The sequence below is a fragment of the Numida meleagris genome, chromosome 4 (genome assembly GCF_002078875.1).
Source record: "Numida meleagris isolate 19003 breed g44 Domestic line chromosome 4, NumMel1.0, whole genome shotgun sequence".
NCBI classification, from domain to species: domain Eukaryota; kingdom Metazoa; phylum Chordata; class Aves; order Galliformes; family Numididae; genus Numida; species Numida meleagris.
This window is the reverse complement of record NC_034412.1, coordinates 33,123,103-33,141,298: the sequence shown is the minus strand read 5'-3', so window position 1 is coordinate 33,141,298 and position 18,196 is coordinate 33,123,103.

The following is an 18,196-nucleotide window of genomic DNA, read 5'->3' as shown; positions in this document are numbered from 1 at the left end:
GTGTGTTGAGACCTTGATGTGTGAAGAGCTGATAGCTTTCACTTCTTTAACGCTTAACCTGATAAAACGGTGTTCATAAATATAAAGAGAACGCTTCTTTGCTGTGCTTATAATAGCTTCTCTTTGCTAGAAGATGAGGCAATTCTATGTGACAGTTATTAGTGGTTTGTGTGTGTTTATGCCCCACCTTTTAGGAATTTCACCAAGCTGCATCCATTATTATGCAGACAGTTCTCAAAGTGCTGAATGGGCACAGTTTGAGCAGCTCTTGTCTGCGTTAGGAAACAGTGCATTTTTCCCAGCAGTGTGGTGTCTCCTGCAGCATTATCCTAGCTAGATAATCCCAAAAATCCCTTTCCTCTTGTACACCCCACATGATGGTATTTCAGGCTTATCTTGTACCATTAAGGTGATTAGGACACCTGCTATTGAAAATTGTTGTCCAGAGCTGGTAGTGACCTTAAAGCAGCAAGAGTAGAGCAAAGAAATGGAGTGAAGAAAACCTTCTTAGTAAGAGGTATATAAAATAGTTCTCCTTCACTGGAACATAACTGGGTGAGAAGTGTTAATGCAAGACAGGCAAGTTCATAAAAATGATATTTCACCTTCTCTAACATGTGCTAAAACTGGTCACTGTTATCTTCTGTGTCAGGGTAGGTATTTCAAAATGCCTCTTAATTACACTGAAATAGTGCATCTAACAAATGTGCTATTTTATTTCAATGGACTAATATTTTCTCAGCTTAATTCTCTAATTCTCCACTTTCTTTGTGTATTATATACCCAATATACTTAAGCAGTTAGGTTGCTCCAAAAGTAATGCCTACTACTTATTTTCTTAGAAACTATTGCAGGTGGAAGAATACAGTAACACTATTTAATAGAGCAATAATCTGCCATTCCAGATCTTTCCTAATGCTTTTCCTCAGGAGCAGGGTACATCTTTGTTCCTCCAAGCCTCATGTAAATCAAAGCTTTCTGAACACTGCCTGTGACTTCTTGCATCGAAGTGGGCATGTCCTGTAAATGTTGTTGCCAATTCTGTACTCCCACCAACATCTGTGGTGTGTGGATTTGCTGTAGAGAAAGCTTTGCCTGCTTCACTTTGCCGCTTTCTCCTTTTGTGCATATCCCCATTATTTTTTGTTACAAACACTTGCTGTCATCTTTTTACCTTTTGCACCTCCTCCAATTCTGTCACCTTTTCTGAACACATTCTGCTGGATTTTTCTGGGCCGCTACTTACCCTGCTGCCACTGCCTTTCAGACCCACCTGTGCTCTGCTCACATATCACTTCATTAGCTCAGGAATGAGCATCTTTTGGAAGTTGCAGTGCTGTCTGAAGTTATTGTCTTCACCAACCAATCTGCCAGGTGGAGGAATAAAGATGGCTTGGCAAAACTATGGCCTTTATAATGATAAATGTGTTGTCCTGTTCCTCACAACAAAAATAAGGTGTCGCCCTGACTTGCTGGTAGGGCAGCGCATGTACTATGAACAGCAATATTGTTCCACGTATGCCATTTCTATGTATGTAGGGCTTTTACTTAAGAAATAAATAAAAATAAACACAAGCAAGAATGTTGAATAAAACAGATGTAATTAAAACTCCATAGATGGGGAACTTAGTGCTATTAAAATCATTTTAGAAAGTGTTTTTCTATACTAGAGAGCTAATTTGTATTTTTATGGCTTGATTAATATAAAGTGACGAAATCTTAAAGCTGGAAAGCATGAATTGTCACAGAACTAAGACTAAAGCCTAATATTTTAATGTGTTCAGAGCAGTATAATGCTGTTCAATTCTCTTGTTTTCAGTGTGTTTTAAGCAGCTGAAGGATTCTTTGAAATTAGGGAAGACAAATTGCTTTAAATTTAAACAGGCTCAATGAGTAGGCATTGGACTGTAGTCTGGAATATCAGAGTTGAGTTTCCACCACCTTTTAACTTCTACCTAATATGTTCTACATAATTTTCTAACCTTCACTTTCTTTGAATTTGATTTAGTTTGAGTGAGATCTGGGGTTGATGTTGTTCGTTCCAATGTGTTCATACAACCTAATTAGAGACTTGACTGTAGCATCTTTTAGGAATATGGAGAAAATAATTATGTACAATCAGAGACATCTACGTGAATAAGATACAGTTATTAGCTCACCACGTAGACACGATTTTTCTTTCATCTTTTGCTCCCAACTTATTTTTCCTTAAAGACTATTTGGCAGTTGAAATGTTTTAAAAACAATCACCATTAAAAAAAAGAAGGGAAATATATATAGATGTATTTTTGCCAACACAATTCAAAACTTTCTCTAAGAAAAACTTAAGAAACAAAACAATGCTATCCAGTAAATCATCATCCTTACGTATGTGTAGGTCAAACCAAAATTAAGACTTCTATGCATTTCCATGGAAAATACAACAGATAAAGAGCCCAGTATCACTGTTTGATAGAACAAATTCTCAGCTGCAAAATGCTGTTGTTCAGCAGTCACCACCACGAGCTATGCATTTCTGCCAGCGATGAACAAGAGCCTGCATGCTGCACTAATACAAATATGTACCACTAGAAGGAACCTGTTGTCACTGCTGATAAGATGCACCACCTACCACCTCATTGTGCTCACATCCACTGTTTGGTCTCCAATGTTCATCGAGCATCAATGAATGTCAGTGGGTGCCATTTTTTTCCACATGGAGAAATTCAATGACACTACTTGGTTTTGCATGCATTTCCATGTCAGATGTCATTTTGTTAGACTGCTCCTTTACTGCCATCTGTTGTGTGCCAACAAAATGTAATGGAATATTGATGGTAAGGTTCAGCCTCTACTTCCATACACCACCATCTGTCTCTGTTGTCATGGGCTTACATAATAAAATAGGAGACATGACCTTCAGAGCAACCTGTCCATGTTTATATGTTTTTTAATTATAATACTTCTTCCAGTAGTATTACTGTTTACATAATTGAGCTGTCATTAAGTGGTGAACTGTATATAACATCATTTTTAAACAGGCTATTGCTTTGAGATGTTCTTAGGATTTTTGGGGGGTTACATTTCTATGCAAGAACCCCTAGAACCACAAATCTGTATTTTCCTTTTAATAAGTCAGACTTTGTGGGCTGTTTTCACTGTTTATAAGTGTGGAAGTATTTAATGTTCATTTAAAATTTGCTTTAGGCAGCTTCTGTGAGTTTATCTGCTTATGTAAAGAGCAGTAAAGCATTTCAAAAAAGCAGTGTTGCTGTAGTGTGTGATACAGAAAGATTTCAGCCATGTATATCTTCATTTCCCCCTGGAGCTTCTATCAGATAAGTAATGTTTGGAATAAAGCTAGGTGGAGAGATAAATAAAACTGAAAAAATGTTTACCTTTTTGATCAAAACACATTATATTTTGCTCCAGAAAGGTTTAATTAGCTCTGATTTTCATTGAAATTAACAAGTTATTCTGTGGTAATATCCTCTAGTGACTTAATGTCATGTATTAACTCTATTCTTAACAGATATTAAGGGGTGTTTTGTAACTGAATAATTGTAAAGCATTTTCCCTTCTCTAATATCTTGAAATTTTACCAGAAGAAGAGCAAGGTTAATGACAAATATTTCAATTACATACCCATTTCTTCTTAGTGCAGATGGATTCTGAATTATGAAAATGGTTCACTAAGAGGTTTTATCTTGAGATAATATCTGTCTGATGAAGGATGAGCAAGATACAGCTGCAGGCGTAAACATTCAATTACCTAAGCAGCTTTTGTCTACCATTATTTCCTATTTGAGCTAGAAACCTTGTCTCTGATAACCCATAACCCATCACCCAGTCTCTTGAGTTGTACTAACCTGAGGGGAGAAATCAAATCTCTGCTGGTAAGTTTAAGAAAACATAAAAAAAAATATTCTTTCTGATCTCAGTGTGTAATCCAGGCTAATTTCCTCACTCTTCTAGACTTCATTGCTATGATACTTTTGACCAGATTTATCAGGTCAATGGAGATTTGGTAAAGCTTTAGAGATTGCCATTAAAATCTGTACCCATTTAAATGAAAATTACTTTCTCAACTTGAAAGGAAAATGAATGCAGAGTTGGTAATGAAAGTGCCTTTTATTAAAGAAGATACCTTATGTCAAAAATGCATTCTATAATCTGACTGCCTTTGAGCTCATTAGGTTTTATCAACCTAGAATAAGAGGAAAGCTAAGGGGAAAGAAGTGAACTTTAAGTCTAATGTTGAGGTACTTTAGGAAAAGAAAATGGTAGCAAGAATGAGTTCTGTGAAAGCTGTGTTCCTGAAACAATTGTTTCAAGTTATTTGAAGGATGAAGTTAAATAATTAATTGAAATTAACTGATTTGATTAAAAAGATCTCCAATTGTTCATTATTTCTTGATGTTGTTTGTTTCACTTCTTGCTTTGATAGTACTCAGTGTACAAAATACCAAGTTTGTAGGTAAGGATAGATTCAAGGGCTTCTTTTTTTGTGTGAATGTGAGTATACAAAGATTAATGCAGTTTTGGCTTACTCAGTTAACTTTAAATTGACAATAAACAAATACTTCTGCCTGTTGGGTAGATTTCATACTTAACAATATTTTTGGCCCACAAAGATGATCAGTGGTCTGGAGCACCTCCCCTGTGAGGACAGGCTGAGAGAGTTGGGACTCTTCAGCCTGGGGAAGAGAAGGCTCTGGCAGGACCTTAGAGTGGCCTTCCAGTACCTGAAGGAGGCCTACAGGAAATCTGGGGAGGTACTTTCTGTATGGACACGTAGAGACAAAACAAGGGGAAACAGTTCTAAACTGGAAGAGGGTAGAATTAGACTAGATATTAGGAAGAAATTCTTTCCCGTGAGGGTGGTAAAACACTGAAACAGGTTGCCTGGAGTCGTTGTGGAAGACTTCTCCCTGGAAGAGTTCAAGGCCAGGCTGGATGAGGCTTGGAGCAACCTGGTCTAGTGGGAGGTGTCCCTGCTTATAGCTTATATATAGATGATCTTAAAGGTCCCTTCTGAGTCAAACCATTCTATGATTCTAATAGCTGTACAGAAAGAACCATGTGGTTGCAGACCTCTAACTGTGATGATGATGCTGATTGCTGCTGATAAGAGTGACTAGGAGGAACTTCAGGTTATTAGATTTCATAACTGAAAAAGCTATTTTTTGGTTAGGAAAGTCAAGATGTACCAAACAGTGTTTCATAGGTGAATGAGGCTACACTAATCTTCCCCACTGGTGATACCACTTGATATGGTGAGGCAGCACAGATTTTAATGTATGTTGGACTTAGCAATGTTTAAGAAAAAAATTTGCAATGAATTATAAATTTGCTGTTTATACTATAATTATTCAATTAGTAGTTTATACTTTTTTCCTGTCTTTCACTATTCTCTCTCTTTCACTTAATCACTTTATGCTCTGCTTCCTGTTGAAATTGAAATATCAGTAATGGAGAAATTACACCCATTGATTCCAGGTGAAAATGCTGCGGTTTACTGGTTTTCTGCATAAAGCTGGTGAAGAAATAGGAAAATAACTTTTCTGTGCAAATGATTTAAGGATGCCATTTTGCTATTGTGAGTTCAGAAAGGTAAATAATTGAAAGCTACTATGATAATAATGCATGTTGTCATATCTAAAGGAAATTTTTACTGGGACTTGATACATGTTTCATCTCACTCTTAGGAATGTACAGGTGACAACAGGAAATCAGAAAAAGCATCTCTTTATTTCACTGAGACTGGTTAGGTCTGGAGAACTTGCTGAGAGGTAGATAGATGTTTATGCTGCTAATGTCTATGGTTAAATGAAACACCTTGTTTTTGAGGTGTCAGACCGAGAAGAAGGGACTCAACTGGTATGACTAAAACATTTTTTTGATCCACCACAGAATAAAAAACATCCTAGGCCTTGCTGGTTGAAAAACAATGCTAAATATTTTGTTTCAAAGAAGGCACAAAAAGAGAAAAAGGGGGAAAAAAACCCACAAAAGTTATGGTATACAGACTTCAAACTTCTGTTGAGCGCAACTGCTTTTAAAAATTGTTTTTCACACTACACTCAAGCGTTGCTAGTTTGTAACTCTGTTTAATCCTGGCTGGTTTAAGAATATTTCCTGTTACCTAACTACCTACTAAATCTACACACGCGCTAGCAAGCTACCCTCACTAGGACCATTGCAACACAGACACCAGTATGATGATATAGCAAAAGGCAAATGGCGTTTATTGTTAGGAGTTACAGAACTATATAGTGTCTCTTATCTTTTGCTTAACTATTGCTTAAGCTCATGCGAGCTACTGGCCAATCACGCTGAACATCACGCGCTGTCCATGCATTTCCGAGGACCATATATGGAGCGGTCATGGACTTCCTTATTCTAGGCAAAGAGTGCCGCCTCTCCTTCTGACGACATGAGTTCATCTCTAGGTCAACCAATAACAAGCGCCTTGGGGAGGAGGTTTCCGCGTCACACACCTGAGTCCCTGCTAGCCTAATACAACAATTTCCTTGAAAGAGCAATAAGCTACATGTATTTGGAGGGATTCTGAAGCAGATTTTCTCAATTACATTTAAAAAGCCCAAGTCTGAATTACAAGGGATGTAAAATCCCCACCTGGTCTTGTTTATTCACAATGGGATAAACATCAGCCATAATTCACCTCTGGGAGCTGAGCTGTAGCTGTGACATGCTATGGGAAATGGCTGCAGACTGGAAAGGAGGAAGTCTGAGATGATGATAACCTGCAAGTGACTTCTTTGACATCCATTTGTGTGTGACAAATGTGACAATTAATAAGCATATAGTTCATGTTCTGAAAGGGCTTGGGAATAATCTGTAATGCTTGTCATTTTTCTCTGGGAAACCATATGATATTTTGTGTATTTACTATGATGGTAATTAATATTTAGATGTAGCTGAAGTAAAACAAGGATTCTTTTTTTTGTTAAGCTCTGAAATGGAGTTGATTTTTCCTTCAAGAGTTGATTGAATATATGGGAAAATCTTATTTCTGTTATGCCTGCTACATATGCTATAAATGTGTATGACCTGGATAAAAATAGTAAGTGTATGCATAGTTTTTATCACTTAAGTCCTTTCAGCATCTTCCAGAGATAAGAAACATTTGTCACATTTTGAAGGGGTTTTCATTGACAAAGGCTTCAATCAAGCAGAAAGCTGTTTTCAGATTTCCATAAAACAAAGCATACACCATTTACATGATAAATTGCTCCTAGACAAGAATCTTAGCTGACTACCCAAGTGCTTGATTCTGTTATCACTGATTTGTCCTTTGGTTTTAGCAGAATAAAAATGAAGGACTTGCAACTAATTGTGCCAGGAAAACAGCTAATTTATTCATACTGCCAAAAAAAAAAAAAAAGATTTTAAGTCATTAAAGTTGAGCATAAATCATATATACAATAACAAAGCATTATTAATGGCTATACTATCCTACAAAGCATCTCAGGGTGATAATTTTTAGTAAGGTTACATCTTGCAAGACCTAAGATTTATTTTCTTATTCTTTTTAAAGCATAAGGCTATGTACTTCTAAACATATCTGAAAACTATGTCTTCCAATAAAAGCTGTGATTGTGTAATATTTTTAACTGGAACCAGTCCAGAAGAGGAAATAAAGTTTAGGTGTATAAATGTGTTTTGGAGGACCAGATTTTATTCTGATTTCAGGTACTAGATAGGTTAAAATTTTAACTATCAAAAAGCAAATCATGAGGTTAATCGATACTCTAGCTTGTGTCATGCTGAAATACTAGACTCTTATGTATTTTGTTATCTATCACCAGTTGAGAATATCACAGCTGTTGAGTAAACACAAGGAGAAAATCTGACCTTGGAGCTCAAGCATACCTTTTTTCTAGAGGTGCACTGATTTAATTCAAAACTGTTTTGGAATGAGATTAAAGGAGCTTTGACAGTGACACACTCTTAGGACTATTTTCATCACACTGAAATATTTTCTCTGTAAGCAAATACTATGCATAATATTAAGTCTGTGTTCTGTTCTGTGATAATCTCTTATACTTTAATCTTGCATCTCCTTGTTTTTTGGAGTTCAAAAAGTCTAAAATAATTTAACCATTTAACATTATCATACTTCTCTACTTCTTGCAATTTATTTTGTTATAAGTGTGCTTTTGTTTGAGAACTAACATTAGGGCAATAGGTTTGAAGACAGTGCAATACGGTTTTATTTACTTGCATGTGTTTAGCAAAATTTGTCCATGTGATTTTGTGTGCATAGATGTGGATTCTATTGCTAACTGAAAGATCCTAAAGTATGATATATATATAAATTAAAAGGAAAAATGAAATGGAACAGGAAAGAAAAACTGGATTAATAATGAAAAGATGTAATTTCATAAACTTCGTGACCAAAACTATTTAATGATTCCAAGTAATTTATTGCTCTTCCAAGTCAGTCTTAATGTGCAACACGTTCACCTTAACTATCACAATGACAGAAGAACTTGAAGTGTAACAAATTGATTTTTTTCCATTGGTTACTACCTTATACATATTTTCTTCAAATTTCTAGAGTAAGAAAATAACGTTTGCTCTTCCAATGAGTAATGGTAATAATGTAAGTAGTACAAATATAATAATAAATATAATAATATAAAAAATCAAACATAACCTTGAAACTCAAAAATTTAATGCTGCAGTTCTTAGAGATGCTGAGTGTGCCCTCAGACTACGGGTCTATGCAGGTTTATGTTCACATACTGTACTGTAGTTATTTAATCACATGCTATTCAGAGTATTCGTTCTGATATACGTATAAAAGGAAGGAAAAAGGTTACTTTTTTTTCCTGCTTGATTCTTTTGTATGACTTTTCAATCTCTTTGAAACCACTATTGAAACAGTGATGGGCTGGCTGCATGTGTAACTTCAGGTGATATCAAATTTGGCTTCCAGGCCAAATTTGAGTTCCTACTCAGTTGTACTGAATATTAAGTGAAGGGAAAATAACAGTTAGTAATAAATACGATGTAAAATTCAAGGTCATTTCCCCGACAAATTAGATCAATGTGTGTGTATGAGGAAAAATCTCTGATGGAATAAAAGTAACTAACTTACTGGTAATGTACAAATATTTGCATTAATTCTGTGAGTAGTATTGCCTGCGATTATTATATTCACTATGTTAACAATTAGAATGTTGCTAATCGAATTAGATCATAAAATTCACCACAGATCACATGTGTTGTCATGTGATGCTACCTCCATTTAAATATACTCCTTTTCTATTGCACTTTTACGACAATTGTTTCAGAATATCTTAGCTTGCTAATCCTTCTCCAATACTTTGTGAAGCTCTGTGTGAAACTGTTTTCTTCTATGGAAAGATCCTTCTTTCAAATTACTTTAAGAAGGCACAGAGCCTAAGAAAAATGCTAACAAGGACAAAAACAGCCAGGTGGAGTTTCACAAAAATCCAAAAATTATCACAAAAACTCCATTCTATGTAACATAATTTTAAACTTGAAAACATTTCTGTGGTAGACATGAAGGCTGAGAAGATGAAAAGCTAAAAACTAGATAAATGAGAATTAATTTTTTTAGTGGCATTCGTATGTCTATACACAGTTGTTGAAATTAAACTAGTTTGTGTAGGAAAGGCTTGTAACGGTCTGAAAAATTGCACGGACTATCAGATGTACAGGATTAATCTAAAATGGGCTTTTCTTTGTAGCCTTGTAGGACTTCACTTAAATATAAACTGTTAGCATTATTAGGATATAGGTAATCACTGCCACGCTACATCTAGTTGAAGTACAGATGTAGATGACATATAATTGTGATATATGAAGTAAATCCTTTATCTTCTACTCAGTACTGGAATTTTTCCAGAAGCTGCAATTTTATCTAATCTCAGGTCTCAGAATGTCCTTAAATAATGGTGAAATAAGAGTTATTTCATTTTCATAAGAGAATTTAGGAAGAGCGTAATATATAAAAACACATTCAAGTTTTTCCTTCTGGAAGCATCAGAAATAGATGAGTACTACTAAATCTAAGGGTTAGGATACAGCAGAAAATTCACCTCAGCTCCGAAAGTAACCATGGAGTTGGGGGTGGGATGGTAATAAAGGAAGAAGAATTTGGGCACTTAATGGAATAAACATGTTAATAGACTTCTTCCATTGATGACTGGACAGGATATTTTTGGTGTCATTGCAGAACTATAGAGGGAGTATTTGGAAATCTGTGAATTGCAAGGGAGGTGTCCTATTTGCTTCATCCCCAAACTCTAATGTATTTGAAATCAGAAGGGTGAGATGAATGGAGGAGGGCAAAGAAGAGTCAGTGGTGTTTAGGAGACTGTCTAGATGCAATACTGTAATATTCAGTATTTCTTTCCATGTAGCCCTGTACTGTTCACTAGTTCTTTGCATAGGGGAAAAGTTAGCCTTTGGATACTGCATAACACAGTGCAATCTAACCAGAAAATAATTCTATTGTTTGTTCAGCATGCTTAACTCACAGAGGAGCAATGGATTATGTGTATTTATTCTTTTCTACATTGGTTTAGTGAAATGCATAACATTTAACACCCATGTAATACATTCACAGTGCCAGATAAACAGAGCCTTGATGATGAGGACAAGACTATATCAACAATTTTACTTTTTTGTTCCCATATAAAATATTTAAAATATCTGGAATACCATGTGTAAGTGTACGGGTGAACTAGTTGTCAGCTGTACTTAGTACAGCTTAGTGGAGATGCAGTCATTAGGCAGCTTGATTTTGTTTTTCTCTTCTAAGCCTTAAATTTTAGTCCTTTCTCTGCTGTCTCCTGGCAGAGATGGACCTTGGAAGAAGACCTTGGATCCAATTTCTCTGAATTTAGAAGACGCTGCTCTAATCCCTCTTTCCTGAATGATAATTAGGTGAACATTCATTTGGAAAGCATAGAATCTTATTTACATAACTCTCTGGAGCTAGAATTAAACTGGAAGTGAGAACCTTTTTTTTTCCGCCAGTACTGATGTCCCACATAGCCGCATGTTTGCGCTCCAAAGCTATGTCTATCACTTTCTTGTTTTTTTTCTTCTTGTCCAAGCAGAAGTTAACTAACTTCAGTGCCAGTGTGCTCTCAATTGCCAGATTTAGCTGAGTGGCGCCTTACATTCTGGAAGCATCTGGACCACCTTGGCCTGACTGCAACTTAAATAGGTCATAGGGTGTCACTGCAGCTCCTTGTGAGAAGGATGACATAATTCAATACCAACCTGGATTTGCCAAAGGCTATGATTTTTCACCCTGAAAGGAAGAGAAGAAAATGTGAGTCCTCACATGAATGAGGAGTCCTAAAACCTGAATTAGGGCTGCTTGCAGGAACTTATTAACCTAATTTGGACTATCTTTGACCATTCTCAAATTGATAGATGAAAAACTACCTTATTTGAATTATAGGCTCAGTGAAGATGTGTTCCTAAGTGTGTGACCAATATTTTTTTTGTTTGGGTGGGGTTTTTAATTTGTTTTCCTCTTTTTGAGAAGAGCCAAGTTCCTGCTCTGTCCTGTTTCTCTTTGTTCCTCTTATCTGTTTATAAGTTCCTTAGGAGAGGGAGCTTTGCAGAGGCCGGGAAAAAAATTGTAGCCAGTGAGACTAATGTGCTTGACTGCTCACCCAAGACTGGGGGATGCATGGTGGGAGGCACGTGGCCCCCAGAGTTCAGATTTTTGTTTTGTTTGTTGTTCTTGGTGGGAGTTACAGGGAAAACAACAAAAATGATACTGATATACCTGGATCTACTGACATGGTTTTGACTTGACTATTTTGCTTAATGTGTATTTGTTTTATTGTTTTCTTTTTCTGATCTCTCTTCACTTTGATGTCATTGTATTCCAGCTGCTGCTGTATCCTTCTAACATTAATCTTCTGTATTTCTTTGGCTGACTCTACTTATATTTGCACATATAAGCACAGTATTCCCGTTAGACAATTAGTTTTCATCAAACTTGATCAACATTTAAAAGCACAAAAGTTATAAATGGTCAGCTTTGTTTTCTAGTTCTACTGTACATCATGGATTGGGGATGAAATTTTCTGGCATGTCCCTTTATACAGGCTCTGTTGGGGAAGGGAACAGTGAGCCCTAGAACTGGAAGCAAAAAGAATAATAAAATGAACTTTGTCTATAAAAAAAGACCTACTAGGGGTAAAAACACACACACACACACACACACAAAGAAAAAAAAATAGAAGAGAAAGCAGAAGGCTCTCTAAGGAAATAGAATTTCCAAATTATATGGATTTGTCATTTGCCAGTAATCTAGGACTGTGATTTTCAGACTGTCCTCTGTAGAGCACTTATGTGGAGTCTGAGGAGTTCCTTTTGTGAAATTGTATGGCAGTGATGAAAAATTGAAATAAGAGGTCATCTGACTATCCTAGGACATTTCACTTGGGTCTGGCTTCAAGGAGAATTGCCACCACTCCCTTATATTTCTTTGTCTTGGGGGGTTCCTGCACAAGTAATGAAGTTAGTTTCTCTTTCTTTGATGTTTCTATGCTGTAAAGACAGTTGAGTTTAGTATACTTTGAGAACTAAAATAAGAGGGGAGAGACAGAAGGGAGTGAGTTCAGCAGCAGAATTATCTAAGTCATATAACTTCTAAGTCTAAGTAATGTGGACTTCAAGCAGTTTAGTGAGAATAAATAACAGTAAATGTAAACTACGCTTTTAGTGAGAGATGGGGTTCAGGAGAAATACATGATTTTAAGTACTCCTTCCTCTCACAAGAACAATTTAAAAACAGCAGACTGAATCTGTTTTAAGTTGTTATTCTCCTTAATATTGTGGAAGGAATATTTTTTCATTTAACTGCAGGATGTTGCATTGCAGATGTGTTACCAGGGCATGCTTTTAATTTACTGAATACCAACTGATATAGGAAGGAGGAAGGGGAAGAGTTTTTCTTTGTAAGAGAAGATCTTTTCCTTGACCTAATACAAAAAAAAAAATTACTTAAGTAAATAGTGGTCAAATAAAATTACTATTTTAGTATGATGATGGTTTCCTTTCAAGTGAATTAAATCTAAAAGTGAGACAGCATCATACAGAAAAAACAAATTGTGTTGCACTCCTCTTCTAGATCTATACGCGCTACAAAAAGGGCAAAATACTATGGCAGTGGGAGATGACAAGAAACCTTCTTAAATAAATCTGGAAAGTATTTTTTGTGGAAAAAGCTGCAGAAATGAGATGTCTAGAGGGGAAATGATTGAATATTTGCAAAATGAATGCAACAGACACAGCTATTGAATACTTCAATTAACCATTTGTATCAGAGTACTTAATTTCATTCTGCATATTATACTAGAAATTTTCCTCACTGAATATTCTCATTTTATCTACTCTGAATGCTATGAATTCTGTCATTTTAATTGTGCATTTCTTCATCATATCTCATGTTGAAAAGGAATTCTTAACTGTTTATTTTGGAATTAGTGGAAAATTCTTTCCCCTATACTTCCCAGAGTAAGTGGAAAATGTGCTTCGCTGCTGAAGGAATATACTGATACATATCTATTTCTGTATTTATGCAACACAAAAATGAGGGAATAGGTTAAATCGCAACAACACTGAGTTTTAAAAAAATATATACATGAAACTCCCAAACCTTAAAGGACTGTTAATTACAGGTGCTGAAAGTGTAGTTGTGCAATCTCACTCCCAGCAAAGGTAATTTCACTAATGATATTATTTTCTCTATCCAGTTTTCTAACTTTCCTAACACTGCATCTGAACAGCTCCGCCTTAATGTTTCTCAAAACCAGTGCAGCATATTTCAGTGGAGTAAAACCTTATCTTAATGTAAATTAATGACATGTTTTGAAACACTGGCATTTTCCCGTGAGTGTTTTGTTTGTTATTACTTCAGATTTAGACCAAAGGAAATGCTGTTAATAATGAAAAAGCAAAAGAAGTAGAGGCTTATCTTGGTTAATTGTGAGTTTCAGACTTTGTCTGGAGGTCGTTTTGCTTAGTCATTATTCTAACCAATTCCTCTGCTTGCAGGAAGTAATTCAAAAGTAAGGGGAACAATGAAAAGATGCTCACAGTCAACTGAAGTGATGACTCTTTCTGTTAAGGCTGAGGGAAATGCATGCAATCAAAACCAGAAATTTGGAGAAAGATGTTAGAAAAAAAAACTGTTTCAAATAGAACTAAAGGGAATAAAATTAGAGAAGATTGCAGTAAGATTATGAAAATCGATGTCTGTTAGTGTCATTTCTGTCTACAGTGCTGAACAAACAGCTCTCTTCCAGTAGTTCCACTGTAAAATCTAATGCAACATTTCACTTCATCTCCTTCCTCCTTGCGTCCTGTCTCTCCACTTCAACTAAGGAATGCAGCTGGACACACTTCAAATCTTCCTTTCTTTCTTCTGCCTTGATGATAGTGGTAGCCCTCTGGGATTCTTTGAAATGGCTGGCGAGCAAGGTATTTTGCTGTTTACAATGACTAGCAATGCTTGCAAGCCTACAGAGAGCTTAATTACTTTTTCTTCATCTCTGTTTTGGTATGTGTATAAGTCTCTCAATGCTGAAATGTATGCTCTCTCACACACTCCAAGAAGAAGAGAGAAGCACATTGTGAATGAGCTCATTTTGAACATCAGCTTATGGTTTCAGCAGCTCTGTTGGCTCTGTGCTTGGAGCAGTGGGAAATGTTTTGGCAGCTTGACTGTGTGATTTTTTTTCTGATCCAAATGGGTGAACAGCTGGGATCTCACCATCTTGGAGACAATTGCTTACTGGAGTTCATTTATCTGGCAAACATCATGCTGTAATCTTATTGAATGGTGCTTTATTTTTCTTTCTTTCCTTTTCATCTAAAGAAACGAATATTCAAGTTCAACCAGAGGGTCTTTATTACCTCTAGCTAGCAATTTGTTTTAAAGTTTTTTTTAAAAAGTATTTGTGAACTTCGAGGGACAAAATTTCTTGTGGACATAGTTCAGTGGGTTTTTCTCCTTTGAAAATGGAAATATTTCTTTTGTTGTTCTTTGAAAGCATGCAAACTGTATCACTAATGTTCAGCAGTTATGTGCAGAAGACTCTCAACAGTCTGATTGTGAATTTTTTTCCTTTGCCTGTAGAAGGGAGTTATTGATTGTCCTTAAAGGAAACAAAACATTAAAGCACAGATACTTTTAAGCATTTCTTGAGAGCAATTCTTAAGGTCCTTAAAATGCTTTAATAGAAGTATGGATGGTACCCATAAAGTACATGAAGTGATACTGTGTTATCAGTTGAAGGACAAGCAGTTCACTGCCAGTAGCTCCAAAAATGCCACGCAATTTAAATCTCAGATTTTTCGTAATATTTGATTTAAGTCATATAATGATTTTAACTGACAGTTCCCTCCCGTGTTTCCTGTACTAACTTGTTACTCTTCTGGAAAAGGACACTGAATGACACAGAATACACTAAAACTATTGATAGTACTTATCTGATAAGGAAGAGATGTTCCAGTCTTTTGATTCCTCAGAGAGGAATTCAATTAGCAGTTTATTTCTTTTAGTAGTGATGAAGACAGACATGTTTACGTATTTAAAGAACAGTAGAACTGATTTTACTCTTAAGTCATAGATGTTAATCTTCGGAGTGACTTCTGATTATCTGCATCAGCTGATTTGATTACCTTAGTATAACACATGACCTCTTTGTGTAGTTCTCTTTTGGAGGAAAAGGAGCTGTTTCTCTACATCTGTTAATGAATTCAAACAAGAAAGAAAATAATTCATGTATTATTTATTCTGTTTTGCTTGATTTAAGAGCCTATTTCTGGTGTGTTTAAATAATACTGTTGTTACTTGGACAGCAGAAATAAATTTAATATATCCAGAAGGGGAAATCATTGTAACTACTATCTGTTGTGCTCCTCTGGATACTGGAAGCAAAGAGAATGAACATAGCCTTGTGGCTGGTGGGCTTGCAGTGATTAGAGAAGTATTTTAGAAAGTTAAAGAACCTTCTTTCAATCTTCCTCCTGACTTTAATTTTTATTTTCTGATATTTAAATAGACCTGAAATCATTCCATCTGAATGAGGTGATGGGGTCTTAGGGCTGGAAGAGAGGTAGTGTAGTAAGCTTGATCAGGACTGGACAAATAACTAATAGTGTTTGCTGTTGAGGTAGGAGACTTGTATCTGTGATCATCTATGTCTTTCTCTCACTGTGCTTGAGATGTGACTGTTAAAATAGTTTTACCATTTCTAGCTGGCTTTCATCTGTTTACTTCCATTTTAATTGGCTTAATGTAATCCCTCTCACTCCCTTTGCAACTCCTTCATCCAGTGCTTCTAACAACATCTGTACAAGTTTTTGTGAGCTTAATTTATATGGAATAAAATAAGTGAATGTCTCAGTTCCATGAAGTAGTACTGGTTGCCATTGATCTTTATCTATTGTGGTTTTGTTTGTTCTGTTTTTTTCAGTCTCTGACTTCTCATGTATTGTAGATGTTTTCTCAGACATGTAGGGTTTCAATTTAGATTTGCTACAGTTTCTGTGATTGACTTCCAAGCCTCACAGTACAGAATAGCGGCAGTTCTAGACCAGAAAGCCCATGCTGGCTCTGATTTTCTTGCTAGTCTCATTAAGATAATGTGAAGCCCACACAGATAAGGTATTGAACATCTTCTGTGAGAAAGTGTAGGTGTGCAGCAGTGAATCTACTTTGAGGATGCAGTGGCAAACTAGTTGACTGAAAGTAAGCGTGTGGTGTTTTTTGAGATATTACATTTACTTCTTTTTTGGTCCCTGGGAGATGGGGTAAGATTGTCTAGTCTCAGTGTTGAACTGCTGCTATGTGGGATACTGTGGGTGGCACCTAAAGCTCACATAAACACATGAATTAGATCCTTATTTTCTGCTGTCTTCCAAGGTAATTCCTCCTTTGAGGTTTTTATTGATCACTCACCTTTAAAGAAGCAATAACTTTCAGTCAACCTCTAGGGGTCAAATGGTTTTCACTCCTGTATTACAGCCTCTATTCTCTTAAGCATTTTTAATTAAGTCACTCTTATAGAGCATCCTTGGACTTGATCTGTTCTTGGAGACTTTACTTATACTTGTCCAAAGATGGTCAGAAGAAATTCTTGTCCGGAAATATTTAAGAATTCCTATCATATTCTGAACAATAACTGATTAATAGAAATAAGGATGAAACATGTATTTTTAATCTTTCTCTGTTACCAGTTTTGTGTCAAGTAACCTTACTTTTATTGTTCATACGACATCTTCATTTTTATAAAGTATAGAAGTATTGGATGTCTGTGTTCAATGTGTATTAGAAGCTGGGATGCCTTTGAAGGATATATATACATCGTTTGCTCTGAAAGCAATGCCTCCTATTCATTTCTGTGGGAAGGACAACATACAAAGCGTGATAACATTATTTGATACAGCACGTTCTCAGCTACAGGATACTATTTTTCAGCATAGTCACTGCCATTATCTATTCATTTTTTGCAAGCAATTAACAAGCACCTGCATGCTGGTAGCACTCACAAATCTGCACTAATTGGAGGTGACCCACTGTTTCACTTTTGCTATGATAGTGTAATTGCTAGGAAAATGTTGCCATGCAGTACAGTTTTCACTGTTAACATCCGTTATTTGATCTCCAGAAACCTTCACAAAGTGTTGATGAACGTCAGTGGATACAACTTTTTCCACACTGGAGGAATTCAATGATGCACCTTTGCTTCATACACACTTCTGTGTCAGATGCCAATCTGTCACATAGCAACAAAGTGTAATGGAATATTGGTGGGAAGGTTCAACCCCCATTGCCTTACCACCACCATCTGCCTCTGATGCCATTGGTCAACATAATAAAATACAAGGCATTACTTTTGGAGAAGATGATTTTGATAGTCATGGGACAAAGGGGATGGTTTTAAACTAAGACGGGAGATTTAGGTTAGATATTAAGAGGAAGTTGTTCACTCAGAGGGTGGTAATGTGCTGGAAAAAGTTGCCCAGAGAGGTTGAGGATGCCCTGTCCCTGGAGGCATTCAAGGCCAGACTGGACATGGCTCTGGGCAGCCTGGTCTAGTGGTTGGCAACCCTGCACTTGGCAGGGGGGTTGAGACTTGATGATCTTTGAGGTCCTTTTCAACCCAGGCCATTCTATGATTCT